The sequence below is a fragment of the Panthera leo genome, chromosome A3, assembly GCF_018350215.1.
Source record: "Panthera leo isolate Ple1 chromosome A3, P.leo_Ple1_pat1.1, whole genome shotgun sequence".
Taxonomy (NCBI): Eukaryota; Metazoa; Chordata; class Mammalia; order Carnivora; family Felidae; genus Panthera; species Panthera leo.
Genome location: NC_056681.1, coordinates 56745307 through 56759395, shown reverse-complemented (window position 1 = coordinate 56759395; position 14089 = coordinate 56745307).

The window sequence follows — 14089 nt, the reverse complement described above, 5'->3', positions numbered from 1 at the left end:
CCCTCCCCCACTCACACTTTCTCTCTCTCTCAAAATAAATAAATAAACTTAAAAAAAAAGTGGTGTGCTTATTTTTAACTTTCTTAAATTCTTAAATAATTATAGATTCATAGAAGTTGCAAATATAGGACAGGAAGATCCCATGTACCCTTCACATGGTTTCCCCCAAAGGTTACAAGTTAAATAGTTGTACAATATCAAAACTAGGAAATTGACACCGGTGCAATGTAGGTTTATAGCTCTATTATTTTATCACATGTATAGATTCGTGTGACCACCACCGCTGTAAAGATACAGAATGGTTTTTTATCATACTGGTGTGGATATCAATCTTTGAATAACTATGCTATGAATCCCACGGGGCGTTTTTGAAGCTATCTTTTCAAAAACAGAATGGAGCCCAATGAGCAGTGCTTTCTAAAGATTAGTAAGATGAAAGAGAAAACGACTTAGGTTTAGATATCATGGAGCAAAATGCTACTCTGGCATCAGAGAACGAGAAAGAATCAGCAGAGACCTCAGACAGATAAAGCAGGCAGACACTAAGATTCCTTAAACGCCAAACATACAGAGGAATAAAAAAAAAAAAAAGTGGGATAGAAACCCTCAACTCAGAAACTGATGAACTTGTAAAGGTCATCTAGGTGGGCCCGTCTCCCCTCCAACACCCAACCTCATGCCATCCAATATCTGGAAAGGTGCATACCTCGAGAGAAAGGCTGCCTAGCCTCTCTGAACATAGATAATGACACAAACTGGCCATCTAGCCACATGATAAACATCATCCCAGGTCTGCACTAAGATTTGCTGCAGATCGAAGCCTCCACGTCCCCCTATTTGACTCCTGGCTCTAAGTCCGGAGTCATAAATTGCTATTGGTAGTTCTCTAGTGCACTTAAACTTTCTATAACAGCTTTTCTCGTGTAACGTGTACAATTATCAGCTCAATCACGTCTTTTATCTCACAGAGATTATAATAATACATAGTTTAAACTGCAAAGGTTGCCGTGATTTCCAAATCATTGCTTTGCTGCATTCGTTTGTGGCTGTAGTGCGATTAGCTCTAGTATGTCAAAGGCTGACAACATTCTTTAGGAAATAACGATTAGTAACGTTCTTTCACCCTCTAGGTACAAACGCGTGGTCCCAGGTTTTCTGGTACAACTAATGTGAGGTTGGTTGGTGTGTTGGTTTTAGCTAAAATATATACAATAAAATGATAGTGTTTTCAGATATCTTATTTATTTCTGACTCTCAACGAAGCCTGGTTGTGACTCGAGTCGTACATGGCATAGACAAAAAAAATGTAAATTTCAAAGGTACGAATTAAAAATTCGTACCGAATTTTCCCAATATGTTATAAGATAAAAATATCTCTCAAGTGGATTTTGGAAGCCACTGTTCCTGTTTTAAGGCAGGATTTGGTATGTGAATGTAGTTTCCAGATATATTACCTGCAGCATGAAAAGATAATTCAAAATTTAATTAGAATTGCAAAAACTAATATGGTAATACATGGCCGGAGCTATAAACATAAGATTTCAATAGCATGTAACCGCACTTCCGAAACGTCCATAAACGTAGTGTTTTTGGGTGCGTAATCTTCAGAACTTGTTTTATCATGTATAATTTTACATGTAATAAACAAATATAATTTTGCATTCTGAATTTTCTCACGGATTATTTCTAATGAGGCCCTTTTTGGGGATAAAATTCCTAATTTTTTAAGGAGTCTGTAGTACTCATGTCAGTAGTCAAAGGGGTTTAATACATACAAGCTTTCAATGATCAAATTAATGAGTCATAGGGGCGCCTGGGTGGCTCAGTCGGTTAAGTAGCCGACTTCGGCTCAGGTCATGATCTCGTGGTCTGTGAGTTCGAGCCCCGCGTCGGGCTCTGTGCTGACAGCTCAGAGCCTGGAGCCTGTTTCAGATTCTGTATCTCCCTTTCTCTGACCCTCCCCCGTTCATGCTTTGTCTCTGTCTCAAAAATAAATAAACGTTAAAAAAAAAATTAATGAGTCACGGACATGAAGAGTACAGTAGAGGGGAGATGGTCAATAATGTTGTCAACATATGATAATAGGGGCGACCTACACTTATCGCGGTTGACAGAGCGTAGCACATAGAACTGCCAAATCCCTATGTTGTGCACCTGAAACTGGCAGAACATTGTGTGTCCACTATACTCCAATAAAAAAATTAAAATTATTAATATTCAACATTTGGGCACTTAGAAGCTACACGTTTTCACTGTTAGTCATGCTTTAGAATCAAAATCTTCAGAGAGATAATTATTTCCTAGTGTTCCATTTCAGACTTGAGCACAATGCCCCGACACACAATTATGAATGGTTTTCAACGTACTTTGATGAAGAGAATGGTAATGGTGCCCCTTGTAACTTATTTAATATTCTCCCTTGATTTGTAGGGGGTATTTCTCTTAAGTCACACTATGGATTTCAGTCCTGCATTTGAATTCACTTTTATTAAAAGGGGTTTCTGAATATCATTCATGTTCTTCATAGTTCGTACTGTGCAGCGTCACGGGTGTTAGGAGAAATGTTTTCTAGATGGCAACTTAGAGATAACCCAAGGTAAATCACAGGGGTGTTCTGCCGACTCTGGTTAGTGCTGCCAGGAGATGACACTGGCCTTGGGAAGAAACGGTTGCATGGGCCAAGAATTCCAAGGGTTAGGCAAAGATGAGAATGTCAGTTAGAGAATCCATTCGGGCCTTGCCTCTTTATCTTGCTGTGGTTGGACATGCTCTAATACTTTTCCTTGTTTTTATAAATTATCAGTATTAAGTGATGTCATCATAATTAAATCATTGACAAAGGGCACCTGCATGGCTCAGTCGGTTAAGTGTGTGTCTCTTGATCTCGGCTCAAGTCGTGATCTTATGGTTTGTGAGTTTGAGCCCCACATCAGTGCAGAGCCTGCTTGGGATTCTCTTTCTTTGTCTCTCTCTGCCCTTCCCCTGCCCAGGGTCTTGCTCTCAAAATAAACAAATAAACTTAGAAAAAAATAAAAACATTGACAACATCTTATTTTGACATATGATTAATATTTTTAGTCACTTCTCCCGTATTGTTTTCTTGTGCTGTATTTTAAAAATGTACAAAATTTTGACACAAAAGTCATAAGAAAGAAGCTGTTATATGAATAAGAAATAATATCAAATAAGTAAACATCCTTTCAAAGAACAAATATATAGGATCAGGAATCAGGCAAATTGAACAAACTATGGCCTAAAAGAAAGGGTAGACAGGTAGTGTTGCCACATTTTTCAAGTAAATATAGAATTCTCAACTCAAGCCTGGAATTTATATAAATCATGATTTTTTTTTTTAGTGTATGTCCCTTGTAACATTAAGATATACTTCTGCTAAGAAAATCATTTGTTGTTTATAAAGCAACGGCTAACTTAGCTGTGTTCTCCCTTTTATCTGGCAACTCCATTTAAGACAGGAGACCCACTGGAATTACCGTATTTTGGCACCGAATGCAAGGAAAGTTTCAGTTATGGTTGGATTAACCCTTGACTTCATGTCTCCATTCTCATGAAGACCATACAGTCAAATAACCAGGGCAGCAAATTTGATGTTACCTCTTTTTAAAGCTGAATTCAACTTGAATTCATCTTTCCCAGATTTGTTACATTTCCTATCATTATTTTCTTTTGTGAATTCACACACACACGCACGCACACACACACGTATCTGTGGGAACTAACCAGTTTTTTTTTGAAATATCTTAATTTAGTTGTGAGAAGAAATATATCATATATCATATATATGTATATATATATATATATATATACATATATATGATTGTTATTGCTTAGTTATTTGTATTGTAGGGTTTCTAAAAGTTTCTACTAAGTAATGAAATGTTACATGGCTTGTCTAATTCAAATAACCAAACTTTAAAAGGAGCTTATTCATTATTATATATAAAGCCTTCCCCAAGAGCACAGCTGTGCAATTTAATTCCATTGAAACCTCCTCTCACTTAGCAAAATATTTAGATACATAGACATATAGATAGAGAATCCTAATAGGGCAGGAGGAAAGAGACAATGATTAAAAGATAAATTCCACTTGCCACAACATATTTTCATGATTTTCCCCCCTACGAATCTACTGCCTTTGGGATGTTGTGTGCCAGAAATAGCAGTCAGAACAAGTTGTAGCTGAAACATATTGTTGCATGTGTTTTATGCCCTGCCTTTCTCCTGATGAATCTCCTGCCTTTTGAATAAAAATCCTTCCGTCAAATAAGCCATCACACATCAGTATCAGTGAACAGTCACCTTTCTTTCCTAATATTAGACTTTGCAGCCCACAGAGCTGCGGCTCCAACAGCTGTGTTCCAGGAAACACAGAACTGATCAAAGGTCATTGATACTGATAGCACTTACTTAGCAGGTGCCTTGGCAATCGGTTTTAATGAGTCTGAGCCATATTCGTTTCTTCTCCTGCTGCTGGTCTGTTGAAACAAGAAAAGAGAGAAAGAAAGTAACAGGTGACAGAGGTGTCAAAGACGCCATAGGCACAGACTTCCTTGATAAGCTTTGATTTAAAGAGCTAAGAGGCAAAACCCAAAATAACTCCTGATGCGTACGTTCTCGCTACAGTGGCAGTTAGAAGAGGCTTAGGAAACTCATCTTCCTTGAGTGATAGTCAGTAATGACTCAATATGACTTGGACCTCATTGTTATTCCACGACGCACACCTGCATCCCCAAGGTACAATTTGAAGTGATTATTTTAATCAAGAAGTGCCAAATGGTGGCAACATGGAACTTCACCACCCAAAGTTTAGAACTTTAATGCCATTTTCAGGAAGTCTCTTTTTTTTTTTCTTGTTGGTACAATTAAAAGTCATGCCTCCATGTCCTGCCCATCATTGGATGCTTTAGGCTCTCCATCTATTTTTATGAAAGCATCTGGGTTTTGTTAGTGACTTGATCGGTAGCAACGGATGATGAATTGGGTTGTAAGTTGTTGACAAATCTGGACGGGAGGGTCAACCAGCACAAGGTAATGAAACAAGAATTATTCAGTCCCTAGCCAATATTCAGAAGAAGTATAGATGTAACTATCATGACTGATCGAAACGCGACAATAGGTAACAACTTCCAGGTTACAGAGTCTCTTTAATGTATGCATTCATTCAATCAGTCATTTGTTCAAAACTATTATTTGACTACGTTGTATGTGTCTGTGTGTATATGGTAGGGATGAAGTTCGGCAAAGGAGAGACAGTGGTGAACCTGAAGTTTACCACTCTGCCCTAATGGATCCTGGTGGTAATTCTGTGTTGACTTCTGTGTCTGTTTATAACCAGAGTTAATGTTAGTTTGATTTTGGGTGAACTGATTAACTCGTGATATAACTTTTTAAGAGTTCTGTGGGAGGACCTGTGAGTTGAATGCTTGTTTTGTATGGATAATTGCTTGTGGAAGGGATCTTCTTTTTTGATCGAACCGAGCACCTTAGTTACCTATTTCTGTGTGGAAAATTATGACAAACTTAGAGACTAAAACCAACACACATTTATCCCATTTACCTTCTGTAGGTCAAGAATGCAAGTGTAGCTTTGCTAAGTGGTTCTGGCTCAGGGTCTCCCACAAGGTTGCAATCAAGGTATTGGCTGGGCTGTAGTTATCTGAAGGCTTGACTGGCTGGTGATCCGTTTCCAAGTGTAACTCCTAGAGGCAGAGAAAGTTCTTTGCTGGAAGTCAGAGAGATAGGGCAGAAGGAGACATCAGAGAGATTCAAAGTATGAGAAGGACTCACCCCACCATTGCTGGAGAAAAGCACAAGGGAAGCATGAGAGGAGCCATAGAGAGCTTCTAGAAGCAAAAACCAGTCTCCATCTGACAGTCAGCAAGCAAACAGGGACCTCAGTCCCAAAACCAAAGGAATTAAATTTAACCAACAACCTGAGATTCTTCTTGGAGCCTCTAGTAAGGAATGAACTGTAATTTCAGCCTTGTGAACATAAAAGCAAGCAGAGGACCCAATCAAGTCCACTAGGGGGGACTGATAGGTGACGAGTCTAGTTCCTGATTCCATAGGCATCTCCATGGGGCTGTTCATGGTATAGAATCTGGATTCTCTCAAAACAAATGAACTAGGGGAGGATCAGAACCCAAGAAAAAAAGCTGCAGTACCTTTTAGAATCTAAAAGTACAAATGATATACCACTGATTCTCCCACACTTTTTTTTTTTTGGTCACACAGAACAACCCTGGTACAGTGCGGGAGGGGACGATTCGAAGGTGTAAACAACCAGGAGGCAGGGACCATTAGAGGTCATCTTAAAGGCTACTGACACCTAAAGTTTTCATAATTCTAAACATGGGAAAGTTTTAACATTTTAATTTTCAGTAGCTAACAAGGTCAGTGGTTTAAAAATGAGTTGTTTTTTTTTTTTAACCGAATGGCTTAACAGCGTTCACTATGTTGCTTCATTATTTAAGTTGATTAAAATAGTGGGTCACTTTTTGAATCTCATATTGGCATGCCTTTCTACATAGTTCAGATGAGATCTCTCTCTTGTGTTTCTATTAAGTCATACTTTTCTCATTTTAGAAATATGGGACTGTATGAGTTTTCTATTGCTGATGTAAAGTAATATATTGCCATAAATGTAGTGGCTCAAAACAACACAGTTTTTAATCTCAGAACTTCTGCAGTTCAGAGGCCCTCGTGGACTTGATTGGGTCCTCTGCTTGCTTTTATGTTCACAAGGCTGAAATTACAGTTGCATTTCTTACTAGAGGCTCCAAGAAGAATCTCAGGTTGTTGGTTAAATTTAATTCCTTTTGGTTGTAGGACTGAGGTCCCTGTTTGCTTGCTGACTGTCAGATGGAGACTGGTTTTTGCTTCTAGAAGCTATCTATGGCCCCTCTCATGCTTCCCTTGTGCTTTTCTCCAGCAATGGTGGGGTGAGTCCTTCTCATACTTTGAATCTCTCTGATGTCTCCTTCTGCCCTATCTCTCTGACTTCCAGCAAAGAACTTTCTCTGCCTCTAGGAGTTTATGTGATTAGATTGGGTCAGCCAAGATAATCCCAGAGAATGTGTCTTAAGGTCCATAATCAGTCCAGTATTTGCAGATGGGTACTTTCATTAACCTGCTTCCTGCAGCAGTATTTTGAAGTCTGACCACCTTCATTCATTTTTTTCCCCCTTTCTGTCCCTTTAAGTCCAAGAAAGTACTGGTATGAAATTCTCAGGAGCCTGTGGGCTTTGTGTGAAATTCACAGGTCCTCTCTCCATAAGACAGAAGCCATGTCCACAAATCCTTCTGAGATAATGCTTTCTCTCTCTTTGGCTTCTGCTAACATGGCTGAGAGTCTACACCCTAAAGCTTCCTGCAGATGCTCCTTTGATGAAGAGAATCTATGAGGCACCTCCTTAATCTCTTCAAAGAGCCCTTTGTGTGACTCAAGTTGCTAATCTTTTGATGTCTCTGAGGTTTTCGTAAAACATTGTCCCGCCACGAATTTAGCTTTCACACTACTCCACAGTTTGGGAATTAATCTCTTAATTTTATTGTCTTTTGCCATCTGGATTGTCCAAAAAGTTCCCAAATAATCAAGTCTTGGTTCCTTTTTGTTCAAAAAATTTTCACACAATTTATCTCTCTCCTTGCACATTTCACAATCAGCAGCATGAAGAAGCAAGAAAAGCTTTCAATGTTTTTCTTGGAAATCTCCTCAGCTGATTATCCAGGTTTGTCTTTTGACAAGTTGTGCTTTTCACATAACTTCAGGACAAAATTCCCTTAAACTTTCTGCCACTGTGTAATAAAGACCTCCCTTCTTTTGGTTCCTGGTAACATGTTCTTCACTTTCTTCTGTGCTTCCCACCGCAGCACCTTTAATGTCCATTTTACTAACAGTCTGTTCATGACAATATAAGTATTATTTAAGGTGATGCAGGTTTTCTCTCTAATGGTCCTTAATTGACCCGACATTGTTACGAACTACACCAATACTCTTATAGTATCCCTCACAAAATAACCTACCCTTTTGGAAACGTAGTGATTTTATAAATACAGCCCTAGAATAATGCACATTTCCTAAAATAAATTCACGTGTACCACCTCTCATAAGACAGATAATGTCATTGATTAAGCTTTCTTTCTAAGCCCAAACACTGTCTCACCATCATTCTAAGCAATGCACTCAAGGCTACCATTAATAATCCCTAAGTTTTGGCATATGCAAAAACAAAATATATATGCCAAATATTAGTGCCTTGTTGAATTATCTGGCATAAACACTGTAATAATAGATAGAAACAGATCTAAAAATGCAAAACTACAATAGTGAATATATCTTACGTTATCACTTGAGGTAACCTGTCATTTTAACTCCATATTATACAAAGAAAAATACATTCAGCAATTTTCACACATAGTATTATTATTTTTATAAAAAAAAATTGGCTCATTACTAAACACTGAAATCATACAGAATAATACAAGCCATAAACCTTTTCCTGCTACTCAGAATGAATGCCCTCAATATTTATTCCAGATCATTTTAGGTATCTCTCTCTTCATATACACAAATAAAATGATAAGTGAATGGACAGGTGGAATTACAAATAGGCAGAAAAAATTTAAAGAACAGGACCTAATGCACATGTGTTTCATATAAAATACTAAATTTTATTTTATTTTAATAATAGAAAAAGAAAGTGGAAAAAATTGGACTAGTTGTTGAATAAAAAATAGATGTTTATTCAGCTGAGAAATCTTTAAAAGATACTTCTAAAATAAAATAAAAAATTTGGGGGTGGTGGTGGTTAAGGTCACTCACTCCTCTGTGGTAATTAAATAGTTCAATTTTTCCAGTATTTATTGTCTACCTGCAATGAAGGGCCAAGAAAGATGAAGTAAGAAATTCAATTATATTTTCTTATACAATCTGGTCTCATATTTTCTGATTTTTGCAAGTCTTGAATTTATTTGTAGATTGTCAATATATTTAATAGTAATAATACGTTGTGCATCCAGGGTTTTAGTGCTTTTAAACAAGTCCACGTTCATTTCCAGCACTTGCCATAGAGTTCCCAGTGTTCAGTTCTTTATTTGATTTCATCTCTGGGCTGGTTGAATGTCAGCTTCAAATACTATTTTATTTTCTCCAGAAAGGATTATTGGTGTCAGCCCGGCAGTTTTGAACTTAAAAACAACAACAACAACAACAAGAAAAACTCATCTGCTTATTAAATTTTTGGTATGTTCTTTGCCTCAGATGTTTGTTGACACGGATCTACTGTCTACGGGAATTGGCCATTGTTTTGGAGAAGCTTAGGTTGAGCTAATATTGGTAAATCAAGGTGATTTACTTTTCAGCTTAATTGTTTCATCGTGTAGGCTGGAAATTAAGTGACTTCACAGTTGTTGTTTTTTTTTTAACTGAAAAAAGAAAACTCTCTTTGGATTTATAGAGTCCTACTGAGATTTCATAAAACATTTTTCCTAATATATTTGAATGAATTTTTTTTTTTTATTTTCTCTTCAGTCTTCTTCATCAGAAACACCAATCTTTGCATGTAGGATCTATCTAGAGTCCAGTCATCATAATCTTTGTCTGCCATTATTTATTTCACTTCATTTTATATAATTTCCTTAAATCTGCCCCCACGATCCCAAAACCTCATCAATTTTAGTTTTTATGAAATTTTACCTTTCACCTCTAGAATGTTACTCTTACCTTCTTAATCCTTTCTAAATTCTACACGCTCATTTTTGTTTTATCGTGGTAGAATTTACACGAAGGAAAAGTCAACCATTTTAGCTTATTGTTCTGTGAATTTTGAAACGTGCATGACTTTGCATAAGAGCACTGTACACAGAACAGGTACTGAATCAGTCAGTCACACTGAAAATTCTCAAATGCTCCTTTGTAGGGAAGCCCCTTTTACCCATCCCAAGGTTCTGGCAACCAGTAGACTGTTTATGTGTCTATACTTTTCCTTTTTCCAGAATATCATATGAATGGGATAATGCAGGATGTGGGCTCAAGTCTTTTTTGTTTCACTTAGCTTATTGCTTTCACAATATACCCATATTGCTTTGTGTATCAGGAATCCGTTCCTCTTTAATACTGAATTATTTCATTACATGAACGTAACCATTTTTTAACCCATTCATGACTTAAGGGTCATTTGGGTTATTTCCACTTCTTCGTGATTTATTAATAAAACCCTCAAAACACTCACATGCAGATTTTTGTACAAATACGGGTTTTTATTTCTCTTTGGCATATCCATGGGGGTGAGGTTGCTGACTTTATGCTAAATATATGTTTAATCTCATACAAAACTGCCAAGCTCTTTTCCAAGGTAGTTGAACGACCAGTGATGTATAAGCCCTAATTTTTCCATATTTCTCACCAGCACTTGGAATTATCAGTTTTTTTTTTTTAGAAAGTCCATTCTAACAGTGTGGAGTGATATCTCATACTTTTAATTTGCATTTCCCTAATGAATAATGGTGTTGAGTTTTTTCCTTTTTCTCTTTCTCTCTTTCTTTCTTTCTTTTTCTTAAATGTGTTTACTTGCATTCACCTTTCTTATTTGGCTAAACATCTGTTCAAATCATTGGGCCATTCTTTTTACCAGGTCATTTGATTTCCTATTGTTGATATTTTGAATATTCTGTGTGTATTCTGAATATGTATGCAGATGTGTTTGGCAAGTATTTTTTTCCTCTCTGAGGATTACCTTTTCATTTTATTACCTGTCTTTCAAAGAGCAGAAGGTTTTAAGTGTGATGAGGTCCAATTATCAATTTTTTTTTTCTTTTCTCGATCATGCTTTGGTGACCTATGAACATTTTGCCTCCTTCAAGATTAAAAACTCTTCTCCTTCTCTCTCTGCCCCTCCCCCATTCATGCTCTGTCTGTCTCTGTCTCAAAAATAAATAAACGTTAAAAAAAAGTTAAAAAAAAAAAAAGGGGCACCTGGGTGGCTCAGTCGGTTAAGCGACCGACTTCAGCTCAGGTCACGATCTCACAGTCCGGGAGTTCAAGCCCCACGTTGGGCTCTGGGCTGATGGCTCAGAGCCTGGAGCCTGCTTCCGATTCTGTGTCTCCCTCTCTCTCTGCCCCTCCCCGTTCATGCTCTGTCTCTCTCTGTCTCAAAAATAAATAAACGTTAAAAAAAAGTAAAAAAAAAAAAAAAAAAGATTAAAAACTCTTTTCCTATGTTTCCTTTCAGATGTTTTATAGTTTTAGGCTAGATATGTGGGTATATGTTTCTTTTTGAGTTTGTTTTTATATATAATGCAGGAATATCTGCATTACATGTTTTTATATGTAATGCAGGGTATCTCACATGTGGATACCCCATTGTTCGACCTGCTTTTGTTGAAAAGATGCTTTTTTCCATGTAATTACTTTTACACTTTTATCAAAATTCAATTTACCTTTCATGTGGGCCATTTTCTAGACTCTGCCATGTGTGTCCTTCTTTCCCCCAATATCACACTGTCTTGATCACCTGGCTTGATAGTAAACTGGAGATCAGGTAACATGAGTCCTTCAACTTGTTCTTTTTCAAAATTGATTTGGCTAATTCTATTTTATTTGCCCTTCCATATACATTTTGAAATTAGCTTGTCAATTTCTTTAAAAAAAAAAAAGGAATCCTTCAGGGATTTTTTTGGGTACTGCAGTGAACCTATGGATCAGTATGGGGAAAACTAACACCTTGATAACATTGAGTCATCCAACCATTAACATATTATATCTTGAGTTATTGAGGTGTTGGCTTTTTTCATTAGTGTTTTGTAGTTTTCACTATATTCTTCCTGTATTATTTTAATGTTTATTTATTTTTGAGAGAGAGAGAGAGAGTGAGAGAGAGAGCGTGAGCAGGGGAGAGGCAGAGAAAGAGAGGGAGACACAGAATCTGAAACTGGCTCCACGCTCTGAGCTGTCAGCACAGAACCTGACACGGGGCTCGAACTCAAGAATGGCCAGATCATGACCTGAGCCGAAGTTGGACGCTTAACCGACTGAGGCACCCACGTGCCCCTTCTTCCTGTATTTTGATAGGTGTATGTTTAAACATTCCATTTTTGTGTTAGTATATCAGTTACTTAAAAACTTTTTAATTTCCAATTTTTATTGCTGCTGTATAGAAAATCAATGGATTTTTTATAGCCTCATATTGTATTCAGTGACCCTGATAAACTCATTATTTCTAACAGTTGGGGTTTTTTTTGAGATTTTTTTGGCAATTTCTACAAATATAATAATGTCACCTGTGAATAGAGACAATTTTATTCATTTATTTCCAATTTGTATGGCTTCTATTTTATTTCTTGCCCTATTTTAGTCTCTGGAATCTTTAATACAGTGATTAATAGGAGTAGAGTTGCTACATTTAGCAACATTTTTATGTATATATATTTATGGCGTTCAGTTAAATTTGAATTTCAAATAAATAAAAAATAATGTATTTATTACAATTGTGTCCAAGATATTGAATTGGATATTCTCATACTAAATACATAATGTCAGAAACACAAATTTAATAGAACATCCTGTATTTTACTTGGCAACCCCAAACAAGAGTGGTAATGCTCAACGTCCTTGCCTTGTTTACTATCTCATAGGAAATGCATTCAGTCATTCATAATTAATTATTCTTGAATAACAGACTTTTTGTGGATAGTCTTTCTTGGTTTAATCGAATTCCTCCTTTTCGTCTTTTGCTGAGGGGTTTTGTTTTCAGTAGGAAATGGCACTGAGTTTTCTCTAATGTTTTTTCTGCATCTATTGAGATGATCATATAGGACTTTTTTTTCTTTTCTTTTCTGTGTATATGTGTATTATGTTGATGAGTTTTTTGAATTTGGAAATAACCTTGCATTCCTGAGATGAACCCAGCTTAGTCAGGATGCATAGGATTCAATTTTCCAATATTTTGAGGAAGATTTTTGTATCTACCTTCATGGAAGTTATTGTTTCCTTCTCTTTGAGTCTTTAGTTTTGACATCAGTGTGGTGCTGGCTTCGTAAGATGAACTGGGGAAGTGTTATCTACCTTCTAGTATCTGGAGAACTCATGGAGAATTGATATGATTTCTTTGTTAAATATTTGGTACAGGGGCGCCTGGGTGGCTCAGTCGGTTGAGCGTCCCACTTCAGCTCAGGTCACGATCTCATACTCCGTGAGTTTGAGCCCCGCGTCGGGCTCTGGGCTGATGGCTCAGAGCCTGGAGCCTGCTACCGATTCTGTGTCTCCCTCTCTCTCTGACCCTCCCCCGTTCATGCTCTGTCTCAAAAATAAATAAACATTAAAAAAAAATTAAAAAAAAAATTGGTACAATTTGTAGTGATGCCATCTGGCCCCAGGGTTTCTTCTGATAGAAAGATTTAAACTATGAATTCCATTTATTTAATAGATTTGGGACCATCCAGGTTACCTATTTCTTTTTGAGTGAGTTTTATTTGTTTTTTCTTTCAGGAAATTCTTCCATTTCAATTAAGCCATTGAACAATTTTCAACTTTAGGTTTACGCAGATCTTTATTATTATTTTTTTTGATGCGTGTAGGATCTTCTGTGATGTCCTTATTTCCTTTCTGATATTAGTAACTGTATCTTTCCCTCTCTTTCTGTCTCTTTGTCTCTCTCATTATTCTGGTGAAAGAATTATTGTTCTTTTCTAAAAATCAGAATCTGTGTTGGTCTAGGTTGCATAGAAGATAAAACCCAAGAAAAGCTTCTGTACTGAGGCTTTGTTAGGAGTACAACCTCAGACCAGCATGAATGAAGGAGCAAAGAAAGTGAGACCAAGAAGTGGGGGAAAGATATACAAAGGGTCTGCAGCTTTACAAGAGCCTGGCTGGTTTATCAGTCTCAGTGGGATGCCTTCTATGCAGGCCACATGGAACCATGGTATCTCAGAAATGTCTGCTGGTATAAGAAAAGGGGAATAATTTTCTCTTCTTACTCTTTTTCATCTCCTGTCTTGGATTGGTCAGAATTTGCCCCATGGGGCACTGATCGCCAGGCTTCTCCAGGATGGGTGGGGTGCGGGTGTATGCGCC